We start from the raw sequence: 14,458 nt of genomic DNA, 5'->3' as shown, positions 1-14,458 counted from the left end.
GTAGTGTTAGAGCGCATGCTTCTTTCCGTTCAGACCTTGTGCACCCTCAGGCGAACGCGGCAACATACAATGCATGAGCTGGGGGAAGACGACAACGGAGGCGACGAGCAGGTTGAACGAAACTGCGCGCGTTTAGCGCGCGCCGCTTCGCTCACTAAACGATCCCAGCTTGTCACCCTCGGGCTAAACCGGCCGCAAACTCGGCGGCAGCTTGAAACAGATGACACCAGCGATTGCACTGCGTTCACTGCGCCGATTTGTACCAGTGCAGTGGAGCTTGTCGTCACGACGCGCGTTTTGCTAGCTATGGCACTGCAAAGCGTGCCAATTAATATTACATTTGGGTTTAGAGAGCTATGTGCTACAGATGATTTCTTCCGAGGAGCTAATCTAAGGAAGGGCAGAGAGCTTCTCGAAGCGGGACATGTTCACGGCGTCGTGGAAGAGGTGTTGCTCGGCTGATCGTCAATCACGGGGAAGTGTACACCACAGACGCGAATAAACGCGCCGGGAAGATCCGTGAAAATCGAGGTACGTTGCTTAAGTTTCGAATCTTGCTTTTATTTTTAGTTACAGTACATGTAATGTTTTCAAATCGATGAAAGCAGGGGCATCCGTGCGGCCGACTGCGACTGCCGTGCCGGAGTCGCAGGAAAATGTAAACATGCTGCGGCAGTTGCATTGTACCTGAATGAGATGACCTGTGCATCGAAAACGAGCAAACCGCGGTCCTGGGGCCTTCCTTCAACTAAAAAGGTCTACCCGAAGCATTCAAATGTGGCACTCATAAAAAATGAAAAAAGTGAGAGTTTTTTTTTCTCCTTTTGTCACCTCGGTTAAGCTCTGATCGCTCCGTGAACTTAATACAACTTGCCCACTTGAATTTGGCCTTCATTACAAATAATCTGGAGGCCAACTTCTGCCTTCACAGTTCGGGCAAAAACCATCAACGTCGAGCACGTGCTGAGGTATTTCGGCAGCATTGTCGGCGCTTTGACTGATGTGCTGCGGGCAGAGAGAGGCCAACGATGCAAGTCTCCTGCTTCACACCAATCTCCTGCTGCCAATCTCCTGCTTCACACAATCCACATGCTCCTGCTTCTACTCCTCAGACAACGCCGAGCTTGTTTGATTGGGAAAGAGACAGCGAGCGCCAATATCACAAAAACAGTGTTCATTCAGAGGGAAGGACTCTTGTAAGGAGGACAAATTTTGTTGAAAGGTTTGTGGACTGTGTTGACTGAAATTTCTTTTTTCGCATGTAAACTGTAATTTAAAGAAATGCAGATGTTGAAACAGATTATTTGCTCAATTTTATGTAGGCTCTCAGGCAAGCAGCTGAGTATATGGAAGCAGTATGCCGCAGTGCCACAGCTGGAAGTGGCTGAGTTGTCAGCACGTACGCTAATAAACAGAAATGCTTAGGCAAATGAACGTTTCTGCAGAATTACTGCTAAAAAGGTGGGAAGTATTGCCTTTCGACACTTCCTCTTGGCAATGAGCCTTTGATCCGAGATGTACATTTAGGCACTTATTGAGGCTGGTACATTTTTTGTATATCCTAGGCGCACTTAGTAATTACATGCCCCGAAGAGAAGCTAGGTGAGCGTGCAAAGCGTATGGTCACACAGGCGCCATTCAGTGGTCCTGCACTCCGGTACAGATTGCAGAAAGAGCCAATTGCTAGAGCTGCGTTCGAGCGCCTCCAAGGTCTGAAGGTTGCTCAATTTGGCCTCGTCACTTGTCCTGAAGAGCCGTGGCTGGCTTGTTCTTCAGATGGTGTATTCAGGCAAGTAACAGTGTTAAATATTGTTTATTTTCAGGCAGCATGACGGCAAAGTAATCCTCCTAGAAATAAAGTGTCCCTACTCTAGAAGACGACAGAAGCTGACCGAAAAGCCACTAGTGTGCTACCTACTAGAAGGAGACACTGTGACTTTAAGAAGAAGTCATCAGTACTACACACAAGTTCAGATATGCTTGCATGTGCTAATAATTGACATGTGCCATTTCTATGTTTATTCCGACGTGGATGCTCTGACTATTTCTGTCAAAAAAGATTATAAGTTCTTGTCGTCTGAAGTGCCAAAGCTCCGGCAATTTTATTTTGAACATTTTTTGAGTGCTTTGGGAGATCGAAACAAGTATGTTCATAAAAGTGCGAAAACAACATTTATTTTGATTGACCCAGTTACATTCAATTTAGTTAATATTTTGAATCACAAAGTGCAATACGAGAAGCAAACTTTTCGAGAAGTGTGTCAAAACAGTATTTGTTTTTATGTACATAGCTCTTTTCACTTCAAATCCTACTTCGAGTCATTTGTTGGTGCAATAACAGATCTTTGAACATAGAAGTTAATCGTGCAAAAGACATTCAGAAAAATTCGCAGTGTCATCCCACGGCTCTCTTTGCAAAATTGTGACTCTTCAAATTTGTTATCACGGACAATACATGAAGGATTTAGTCAGCATAGCCTGTGAGCTCATATGGTATTTTACGAGTGATTATGTCAAAAATTTTTAGCCTCTGAATAACCCGCTCTGCATGAATTCGAACGGAAGCTGTCTCATACGTAGCATCGGCCTCCGCCTCTGTAAATTGAGGGCTAGTGGCAAAAGGTGGCATAACTAAAGTTGCATTCCTTTCACCTACACTAGTTCTGATGCCTGGGAACCCTTTGTCTGCTAATACAAGATCTCCTGGTTCAAGCAGAGCTAAAAAGTCCGATTGTACAGTTATTGTTGCGTCAGTTGTTGCGCCTCCAAAGCCTTTTGACACAAACGTTACAAGACCATTTGGTGCAATGCCACTGAGGTATTTGACAGTATGTCGGCCTTTGTACTGCCAGTACCACAAATTTTGCTTTTCCACCCCTCCTGGTACTTCTGTTTCCAGCTCCGTGCAGTCAATGATAACCTGACAGTTAGAGTAATGTCCCCTAAAGCTAAGTGGCAAAGTGGGTCAAACACCTCCCCGTGATGGCCAGAACAACCAGCTCTTTGTTGAAGCTTGATTGTTCACTAGTAGTCCTTTGAAAATTCGTGAAGCTGTTGTTCTGTGCACATTAAACAAAACCCCTAGGAAGAAAAACGGCAGTCCATGCTTCAGTTTGATCAGGAATAATAATAATTTATCCTCAATTGAGAGCTCATTCAGTTTCGTAGGAGTGGATGGCAGTACACTTAAAAGCAAAGCAAAAAATAGAAAAGCTAACAGCGGTCAATTCATGCAATCCATCCTCGTTGTTTTGAACAGATTGGTATCCTGCGAATACCGGTTGCTTACACACTGGCCCACTGCTCTTCTCCAGCATGCCGGGATGCGATGAGCTACCCATGTCAATGGTGCGAACTTCTCTGTGCTTGATGAATGATGATGCATGTCCATTTGAATTTTCTGATACAAAAGGGTGTCTGTCACATTTGAAGTTTCTGACACAAAAGGGGTGACACAAGGGTGTCTGTCATCGTTGATACCTGAAACAAATACAGAAACATGCTGAACATAAAGAAAAACCTATGCAGTTTTAATGCATATCTTAATGCACAAGAAACAAAGCTTAAGTACTGTGGGTGATGAGGTGCTGAATAACTAAACTGAATGCAATTGAACAGGATGCTCTTTCATCTGTGTTAATATTGTAACTAATGATGGTCCTATTGCACCTTATGTAAGTGATTATCTGTTTTTCTCCTTTTTGTATATTCTTCCTACTCTGCCCGCGCACATGGGCAGAGTAAGTATGTAAGAAATAAAATTTCGAAAAGAAATAAGGCTGCATTGCATTTACAGAATTCGACTACCGTGTTTATTGAATACAATGAACAACATACTCACACACATTCCACGCTCAAAGCAGCTGTAATAAATTGCATTGCTAATACACAGAGTTTTTAAACGCTTAATCTTTTTTTTAAATGCCATTGACATCAACGTTATACATGACTTTTTAGAAGTGTTTATGGAAGATGCGATCTTTCCTGTTCGTGCAGAATACATATTTATATTATGCCGTAAAGCTATACTTACATCAACGCTTAGGGGCTCGCCTTCGGTAGAGCAGGCCTCGCTGTTGCAGGACACAAGATCACCAGTCTCGCAGTCATACAAATCAGCTGACTGTGGAGCCGCCTCCACCGCTGCCTGTTGATTAACCGCAACTTGGTTCTCCGTTTCAGCCTTCCGCTGTGTTCTTCTTTTCTTCCTTAATTGCACAAAGAACAACAAAATAATTACGAGGTGAAATCACGAAACTGCCGCCGTCGTTTCTCGCTACCTTACTTTTATCCTTATACCAAAGTAAACCTGCTATCCCCGTTGCTCGCTGCCTTATTCAGACATACACGCCTTCACGACAGCGCCCTAATATCTGCATGTTTTACACTGACAGCAAAAAATGACAGGAAGTTGCTTACCTGGTATAGCGATCGCTCGTGTGAGTTGCCTTTGTGAACCTGTAGCGCACAGGAAATATCGATGGATTATACGCTGGGTGCGCCTCTTCGTTCGACTTAGCATTTCCCACGAAGTGCCTGTTGCATATTCTGCTGTGCGGCCCGGGTGTCCGGTTAGACCTATCACTGCTGTAGTACAATGTAGCATTCATAAATATTCACTCAAAAAGAAAAAAAATCACAGCATATCCACGGAGTGAATGCTGATGAGTGGGCGAAGCTGCGGAGGTTCATCGGTAAACCGTGAATCTTCCGTGAATTCTGCCCAGTACATCATCACCGACGTGAGATCGGGCGCGTTTTTACTAAAGGTTCGATGAGAGTTATGACGACTTGCAGCTCACTTTAATTTTACATGTGCGCTGTGAATTTTCATTCTTTAGAAAATCATTGATTTAGAAAACATCTGGCGTCTTTCGTTAAGCAGCTGGCGTCTTTTAGTTTTGCTTTAGAAACATCTGGCGTCTTTTCGTTTTGCTTTTAGAAAACATCTGGCGTCTTTCGTTGGTTTATTTCATCAATCAACGGCGTTTTGAACAAAATTTTTATTGTTTAATCACGCACAGGAGAAATCTCACCAGGCACTACCTTGGAGGTAAACAATGGCTGCTAATGGAAATGAGAGACAGAAGAAGTCGGCTTTTAGGTAACACTTACACTTCTACTTCTACTAACGTTTCCTAATGGAACATGCCTATGGCTGCTAATGGGGAATGAGAGACAGAAGAATTCGGCTTTTAGTTAACGCGCACGCTGCGACTTTTTTATTGTTCAACAACGCACAGGAGAAATCTCCCACCGGCACCACCTTGGAGGTCAAGATCTGGTACTAGCGTTGCTAGCGTTAAGACTGGTTACGCACTACGACGGGGACGAACGGGTGCCGCTTTAAGGAGCTTCGCCCCTAAAAAGCGCACCACCTGTTCACAAAACTTACTTTTGTCGTCGAACGAGTGCGATCCACCGTTCACGCCGACTCCGCTCGTAGTCTCTGATAGAAACCGGTCAAATCGCGTACCTGGAGAATTGCTGCACGTGTTACTACGTCCAACAACGCAGCAATTATTCCTAGAGTTCGGCATTCTTGCGAGCAGAGACTACCGACACAAAACGAACAGCCCGCGAGAACACCGCGCGCGTCCCTGCGGGACCGTGCAGGGCGAGCGGGTGAGAGTATCCCGTCAAGTCTGCGCTTGTTCTCGCGAGAGGCGCCTTCATCGGCGGCGGAGTTACGTCTGCACGAGCTTATAATGAGTGTACATGCCGTGCCAATCGGCTGCATGGAGGGCTTGCCAGCTTTTCCTTTCAGTTTAATTTTGATTTGATGGAAAATCGACATAAGCGAATTCACGAAGCGAAGTAACGACAGTACCAATGCGAAGTATCAATATCAATGCGACATAAGCGAAGTAACGACATTATCATTGCAAATAGATTGCGTCAGCGCTTACAACCCAGACGCGATAGACCGCGCCGCGCTGCGAGAAGCAGCCGACCGGAGCTATTAGTTTTCCAGCAGCAGCCGTCAACACCGCCAAGTTACGCGGAAAAGAAACCACACAACATTGAAGCAAGGTGACCTAAGGCACTGGGCGGGGCTCCTCGAACGGCGCTGTCCTCTCCTCCGGAATGAAGCGAGTTGAGAGGGAGTTGAGAGGGTAAATATTGCGATCGCTATATCTCCGGTCCTTCTTTAGCTTTCCGAAAACTTCTTTCGGATATACATTTTTGGGAAGGGTCCGAGTCATTCCGGGGGTTTTCCACGCCAAGCCCGAGGAGTGGTTCATGACCCCTTTATTTATTTATTTATTTATTTATTTACCCTCAGGGTCCGAGGACATTACAGAGGGGAGTGGTTATATGTACAAAACAAAAGATCATTCCTATTTATACAATAATAATTAATATGGCATTGCAAAACATATACATTATTAATACAAACAATACAATAGGTAAACTAATAATGTTTTACAATAACATTTGAAGACCAATTATTACAAGAAAACAGTGAATTGTAAAATAACGCCGTACACAGTGTAAAATCAAACATAGCAGTTACATAGCAGTTATGTAGTCACAGGCAAAGCACGCATGAACAATTCACTGTCTTTTATTTCAACCGTTAGCGCGGGAAGGCAATTCCACTCTTTTGATGTACGCGGTATGAATGAATTGAGAAATGCGTGAGTTCTACATGATGGAATTCCGACTTTATGTGTATGGTCTAGTCTATTGGAGACATACTGTGGAGGAGTAATTAGTTCACTATGCAAGTGTGGATGGTAGTAGAGCTTATGAAAAAGAACTAAACGATGCATTTTACGACGAGAGGCGAGGGAGGGTAAACTAAGATTACTCCTCATTGCTGTTGTGCTGGCGTTGCGGCTATACTGAGAACAAATAAAACGAATGGAATTGTTTTGAATCATTTCGAGTGTGTGCGACAGATTTTCCTGTGAGGGGTCCCATACTGATGCGGCATATTCAAGTTTAGATCTAATTAGTAATTTGTATAAGAGAAGCTTTAAGGAAGAAGGGGATCTTGAAAAATTTCGACGAATGTACCCGAGCATACTATTTGCTTTATTTGTAATGTATGTGATGTGATCATTCCAGGTTAGATTAAACGCTATATGAACACCAAGGTATTTGTACGATGAAACAGATTCCAATGGTACGCTATTGAGTTTATAAACAGGTAGGATGGTTTTCTATCGAGTTACTCGCATAAATTTGCATTTAGCTATATTTAATTCCATTTGCCATACCTTGCACCATGAACAGACTGCATTGAGGTCAGATTGAAGAAGAAATACGTCGTCATCACTAGCTATTTTCCTAAAGATCACACAATCATCTGCAAAAAGATGAATATTGGAGGAAACATAAGAAGGTAGGTCATTTATGTATATTAAAAAAAGAAGGGGGCCAAGTACAGAACCTTGCGGAACACCAGATTTTACAGCGCTAAGTCCTGAGTTCGTGTTGTTTGCTGACACGAATTGAGAGCGGTTGTGTAGCAAACATTCAATCCAGGTGAGAAGTTTGGGATCAATGTTAAGTAGACTGAGCTTATAAAGAAGTAGCTGATGGCAGACCTTGTCGAATGCTTTTGAAAAATCGAGGAAAATGCAATCGGCAAATGTAGAGTTATCCAAAATAATATGTAGCTTGTGCATAAAAGACGTTAATTGTGTTTCGCAGGAATACGTTTTACGAAAGCCGTGTTGTGATGATGAAAAAATGAATTAGATTCGAGGAAGTTTATAATGTGCGAAAACAGGATATGTTCGAGAATTTTGCATGGTATGCTAGTAAGGGAGATGGGTCTGTAGTTGAGAGGAGAGTTCCTGCTACCCGACTTGTAGAGTGGAATCACTTTGCCAATTTTCCAGCTTGATGGAAGAGAACCAGTGTCAAGAGTCTGTTTGAAGATCATAGTTAACAGGACAGATGAATAGGCCATAGTGCTCTTTAGAAACTTTGTTTCGATTTGATCGGATCCTGGCGCGGAAAATGATTTCAATGACCTGATAAGTTTAGTGACACCGTCGAAGTTTATTTCTACCGGAAACATGGATGTGTAGCTGTAAGTACGGGAGGGCGGCACTGATGTGTTTGTGTTGGAAGTAAAATTGTTTGAAAATACCTCGTTAAGAACTTGACAGCATGCATTGTCAGAGATCGCGTTGCCTGAATGATCAGTTAGGGTGATGCAGTGATCTTTGCTTGGCTTTATCATGCGCCAGAATTTCTTTGGTTCGCTCGCGAGCACAGATGGTAGACTGTTGCTTAAAAAATAATCTTTAGCTTCCTTCACTGCGTTTACATATTGGTTAGCTGCTGTCGTATAATCTGTCCAGCGATCATTCGTAGGCGAATTCTTTGCAGACCTAAAAAGACGCTTTTTTTTGTTCGATAAGCGCTTTAGGTGTCTATTATACCATGGAGCATTCAAATCTGTGCTAATGGTGATAACAGGCACATATTTATGAGTTAACTCGTTAATTTTTGCTACAAACATGCTCCAATTCGTCTCTACATCACGACTGTCAAATCCGGTCACGAAATGATCAAGAAAGGCTGCGAGTTCTTCGTTTATGGCATCATAATTAGCATGTTTGTAATCTTTAATTATTTTCTTTTCTTTAGGAAGCGTAGGTCGAACTGCATTCATTTCGAAAAAAAGTAGAGAATGATCGCTAAGACCCGGCAAGTGTGTAATGTCGGAAACAAGGTCAGCATGAGACGAAAGAACGAGGTCCAGAATGTTTGACACTGACTGCGTTATTCTTGTTGGCTGCTTAACAAGCTGGGTTAATGAGAAAATAGAACATAAATCAAGAAAATCTTTTGCCAGAGAGCAAGATGGATGAATAATGGGAGGATCGTAGGACCACCTTATGTTTGGTATGTTGAAGTCACCAAGCAATAGAATGGGAAGATGGTTGTGGTTTGAAGCGACAGAATTCAATACATCGTGTAATTCACTGGTGAAATCGTTGCATAGATTAGGAGGACGATAGCAAATACCTAAAACAATTTTTTGATAGGCTATTTGAGTTACCACCCAGACGGTCTCTAAAGTGCTCGTTATTTTGATAGCGTGAGATGGTAGATCTTTGCGTATGCCTAATAAAAACACCGCCACCTTGACGTTCACTACGATCATGACGATATATTGAAAAGTGTCGTGCTGCGGAAAATGCTTCACCATCTTCAATTTCAGGATGAAGCCATGTTTCCGTTAATGCTATGATATCAGCATTACACGTGTCAATCGCAGATGATAAAAGTTCACCTTTGTTAAGAATGCTGCGAATATTACAGAAAAGAAAGGAAACTTTTTGTTGCGCGGGCCTGCCTCCCCTCGCCGATTCCTACGTAGCAGATCGTGATGTAGATGGGTGGGTGGTGTTGGTTGTAGGTGACGCACGCATGTGCCCTTGGTGTTGTAGAGCGTTAGAAACGGGTACTGTGGAAAGTTCTTTTATTGTATCAGTTGTCGGGTCGTATACGTACTGTTTTTTGTTGATTACAAGTTTTTTGTATCGTAACTGATAGTTCGGTTCACCGGGTTGGTTTTTAGCAAAAATGGTAAGCCTTTAACGTTCATGACCAAGATAATCACATTCCAGCCACCGTGATGGTACAGTGCTTACAGTACCTGGCTGCTGACACAAAAGACTCATGTTTGAGCGTGTTTATTTATTTATTTATTTATTTATTCATTTATTAATTTATTTAATACCCACAGCGCCCATACAGGCATTATAGTGGGGGGGGGGGTTCAGAAAAAGAACATGAAAATTGCAGGTTCACATAAGTTTGTGTAAAAATAAAAAGAGAAAAGAAGTAGATTTCCAAGACACAAAACATACACAGCTGCACCGAGCACAGCTGCGTTAGAAAAGTCGTATGTATTAGAGAAAAAAATGGAGAAACCACAAAAATTGATGAAAATCCCATGATAATTAAAACAGCGTGCAGCATTCGTCTAGCACAAGGGCAAATTAACACCAAAACAAAATTACATAGCAAGATACCGCACAGATCATGGAGACTGCCAGGCGCACACACGTAGTCTATAGGGCTTAGCGGTCGAAAGATTCAATCATTTTTATTGCAGAAAAGAACGCATCCGTTAAAGAAATTTCTACAATTGTGGGAGGAAGTCGATTCCACTGAGTGATAGTTCTCGGAAAAAAAGAGTTGCTGAAGGACGATGTATTGCATTTATATTCTCTTATCTTGTGTTCATGATCTTTGCGGGCTGAAATGTAGTGAGGCCGGCTTATGTATACGTCACGGGGAATTCGAGTATGAGAATAAAATATGCTGTGCAATAGCTTCAGTCGAAACGATGCCCTTCGTTGCTGCAGAGACTTCCATTTTAACTTCAGCTTAGCCTCCGTCGCACTGAATTGTCTGTCGTACATAGGTGCATTAAACACATATCTCGCCGCCATGGACTGAACTTTTTCTAATCTTTCTTTATTTGATGATGTTGCAGGGTCCCACACACAACATGCGTACTCCAGTACTGATCTCACGTATGCTTTGTATAGAACCTCCCGGGTTTGCTGTGGAAAAGCACGTGTGTTTCTTTTAAGAATCCTAAGCTCCGACAAGCTTTATTTACAGTGTAATCCACATGCCGATTCCATGATAGAGAGGGGCAAAAGAAAACACCTAGGTATTTGTATTTGCGCACCATTTTTACCGGAGAGCTGTTTAGTGTGTATTCAAATTCACCTGGTTTTTTTTCTGGAAAACCTCATGCATACAGTTTTCTTAAAGTTCAGTTTCATTTCCTATCGCTGGCACCACGCGTATATTGCACATAGGTCGTTTTGGATTACGGAGCAGTCAGTTTCAGAGGTAATCTGACGGTATAAAATGCAGTCGTCTGCAAATAGCCTAATATTGGATTGTGCGTTTTCGTTAATGTCATTCATATATAATAAAAAAGTAATGGTCCCAGAACTGATCCCTGAGGTACCCCTGACGTAACACTAGTTATTTCAGACTGTTCGCCGTTTACAACTACATATTGTCGCCTCTCATGTAGATATTCAGCAATCCATGCAATAATTTGGTGATTAATATTAAAGCTGGTTAGTTTTTGCAGCAATAAGTAGTGTGATACAGTGTCGAACGCTTTTTGAAAGTCGAGGAAAATGCACTCGACCGAAAATTTGTCGTTCAGTGCTGCTGCTAAAACATGGGTGAACTCTACCACTTGTGTGACGCATGATAGCCCCTGCCTAAATCCATGCTGGTTAGAGTTGAATAAGGAATTACTATCTATGTGCTTTACAATCGCAGTATATAAAATATGTTCAAGAATTTTACTGCACACAGAAGTGAGTGAGATAGGGCGGTAATTATTCACAGCATTGCGCGGGCCAGATTTATGTATAGGAGCAACAGACGCCATTTTCCAATCAGTTGGAAGAGAACTCTGTTTTAACGATTTTTCAAAAATAACTTTCAAGTACATAGACACTGCATGGGAAGAAGACTTCAACATAAAATTAGGCAAGCAATCAGGACCCACTGCTTTTGCACAATCTAGATCTCTAAGTAGCAATTCAATGCCACGAGCTTCAAGTACTACATCAGGCATGGATGTGGATTCGTGTATCAACAATTTCAAGTCTTTTTGGGGGTCAGTAGCGGCTGAGAACACTGACGTAAAATATAAATTCAACAACTTAGCCTTTTCTGTCGCATTGCTCACGGTAATATCACCGCTGGTCAAAGCGGGAATTGAAATGTTGTCTTTCTTGTTCGTTTGATATACCTCCAACGTTCTTTCGGGTTTTGCGTTATTTTACGTTCAATTGTTTTAAAGTAGGCTACTTTCATTTCAACTGTAGCATCATTTACTTCACGCGTTGCCAGCTTCACTTTGCAAGAGTTCTCTTCCGAGGGATTTCTTTTAAATGAACGGTAACTTCTCTTCCTACGCTTGACCAAAACGTCGAGTTCTCTACAAAACCATGGTTTACTTTTATTACGCCTTCTGGTCAACACCCATGTCGCAACAAATCGGTTTCTCAGCTCTAGAATCTTGTCTTTAAACAAATTCCACAGCTCTTCTACTAAATACTCATCGGCAAGTGTTTCGAAAGCAATGAAATATGCCTCCAATGCAGTGTTGATTCCTTGGACTTTAGCCTTCGCGTAATTGTACATGCACCGACTCCTTTCACTGTAAGCACTGGTATGTTTCATATTTATCTCACTTAGCACAACCTCGTGGTCACTTATCCCTGGTAATACTTCAGTGTTTTCTACCATTTCTGGCATATTTGTGAAAAATAGATCAAGGATATGACCTCCTCGAGTTGGTTTCAACATTGTCTGTTTAAAGACAAGAGGTTCATAAAATCAGCCATTTCAGATTTAAAACTAAGAGAACTTCCAGAAGCTATTGGTTGCTCATTCCAGTCGAGATCAGGCAGGTTAAAATCTCCACCTACAACGACGTAATCAGAGGCGATTTTTGTAGCTGTACCAGTGAATTCACTAAATTCCTTAGTTGAACCAGTTGGCGGTCGATAAGAAGAGCAGACTGATAGTGATTTGCCATTCGAGAGCTTAAGTTGACACCAAACAGCTTCACTCATATCGTCTGTAGTGCTTATGCCTATAGACGGAATGCGCTGATCTACCAAGATAAATACACCATCTCCATGATAGTTCCTGTCTTTCCTGTAACAAGTAAAGATATCTGGAAATACCTCGGTGTCTGCCACGTCTTCATTCAGCCATGATTAAGTACCGATAACTACACTTGGTTTGATCATGCGCACTAAGTCATCGAATATGTCAACTTTGTTTTTAATGCTCCTACAGTTTACTAACAAAAAAGAAAGTGAAGAGCATAAGAACTTAGTCGGTCACTTGCACTGCACAACCTTGCCTGAGATATCATCGTAAGTGTACCTGATGCCGTCTATGTGAAGGGTATCGTGTTTTAGTTGTACTCGTGCGTCCCTGCTTCTATTTTCTTTAGCAAACTGCCACAAAATTCGCCTTTTCTTTCGCACTGGCTCAGAAAAGTCTTCCGACATACCGATACCTGTATCTTTCAAATTCTTGGCCTTTCCTAAAATCAGGTGCTTTTCTTTCAGTGACCCGAACCTTGCGATCACGGGCCGCGTTTTTCCCTCTCGAAATTTCCCGAGCCGATGAGCTTTTTCTATCGTTTCGGGGTTAACTTGTAATTTTGTCGAGCATACTTCTTTCACAAGCGATTCAAACTGTGACCAAGATTCGCGGACACTTGTATCAGGTATGCCGTAGAATACCAACTTATGCTGTCTACTACGATTTTCAAGATCATCAATCTTATTTTGAAGCAACTGTATCACCCCGTGCTGGGTATTACAGCGCGCAGTACACTCAGTGATAGCGGCTTCTTATTTGACAGCACTCACATTTTCCTTCCATTGACGACACTCGTTCACTCAAGTCATTTATAGCAGCCTTATGTTCCGATTGGTTCACTTCAATGGTATTAAGCTTTCGAACAATCGCGTTTTGCCCATCCAAAATTTTCTGTAGCGTCGCATCAACGACAGGGCCAGGATTCATTTCGATATCCCCACAGATAATTAATAACAAAAAATAAAAGCAAAAACGACGCAGCAACAAAATCCGACGCTTGAGCGGTTTCTAGCATCGGAGTGCACGCGCACACAGTTATACAACATATGGGGTGGAACCGGCTGGATAACAAGAGCAAATTGTCTACAAAGGGAACATTCACTAACCTGCACAAGAAGCAGAACATGCGTGAACGGCACTGCCATTGCACTGCCGGTTCCACGCCCCAGAGGTGCACTGCAGTCGATCGTCTTTTGTAGGGCGGTGATAGCGGTGAACCAAGGTTCGTAGACTGTTGCTGGACACATGTAGGATTCAGCTGCAGTGGGCGTCAACGGTTCCCCATTGAGCACTTCGTAGATTTTCTCGCTGTTGCCTGTGAATCCTGTTGCTGGACACATGTCGGATTCGGCTGCAGTGGGCGTCAACGGTTCCCAATTGAGCGCTTCGGAGATTTTCTCGCTGTTGCCTGTGAATCCTTCGGCGACGTCGACGATAATGCCGTGGTTGACAGCGTGGTCCGTTGAAAGCTCCCTGGAACTATATGCAACCTGCACAAGAATCAGAACATGCGTGAACGGCACTGCCATTGCACTGCCGGTTCCACGCATTTGAATGAACGGGAAATGCCAGATGGCCATGTACTTATATTTGCGTTCACATTAAACAACCCCCAGAGGTCCAAAATCTGTAGAACCTCAAGCACAGCATGCCTCATAATCAAAACGAAGGAAAGAAGCTGACATTTAAGGGCTCTTTTTTCTTTGTTAGACACAATATTATGAGAACTAACAGAAAATAATGCCAAGGAAAGTATGGGGGGTGTTATTTGTAGTAATTAGAATATAAACGTGAAGAAAGTAAAGTGGACGAAAAGATAACT

General features: G+C 42.6%; 1 pseudogene; it reads right to left on the bottom strand.

Annotated features, from left to right (window-relative positions):
- Positions 1 to 2,395: 2,395 nt before the first annotated feature.
- LOC119377950 (uncharacterized) lies at positions 2,396 to 14,126 on the bottom strand (annotated as a pseudogene).
- Positions 14,127 to 14,458: the final 332 nt, after the last annotated feature.

This window comes from Rhipicephalus sanguineus, unplaced genomic scaffold (genome assembly GCF_013339695.2).
Source record: "Rhipicephalus sanguineus isolate Rsan-2018 unplaced genomic scaffold, BIME_Rsan_1.4 Seq63, whole genome shotgun sequence".
NCBI lineage: Eukaryota > Metazoa > Arthropoda > Arachnida > Ixodida > Ixodidae > Rhipicephalus > Rhipicephalus sanguineus.
The sequence above is the reverse complement of the archived record's forward strand: the minus strand, read 5'-3'. Positions and strand labels throughout refer to the sequence as shown.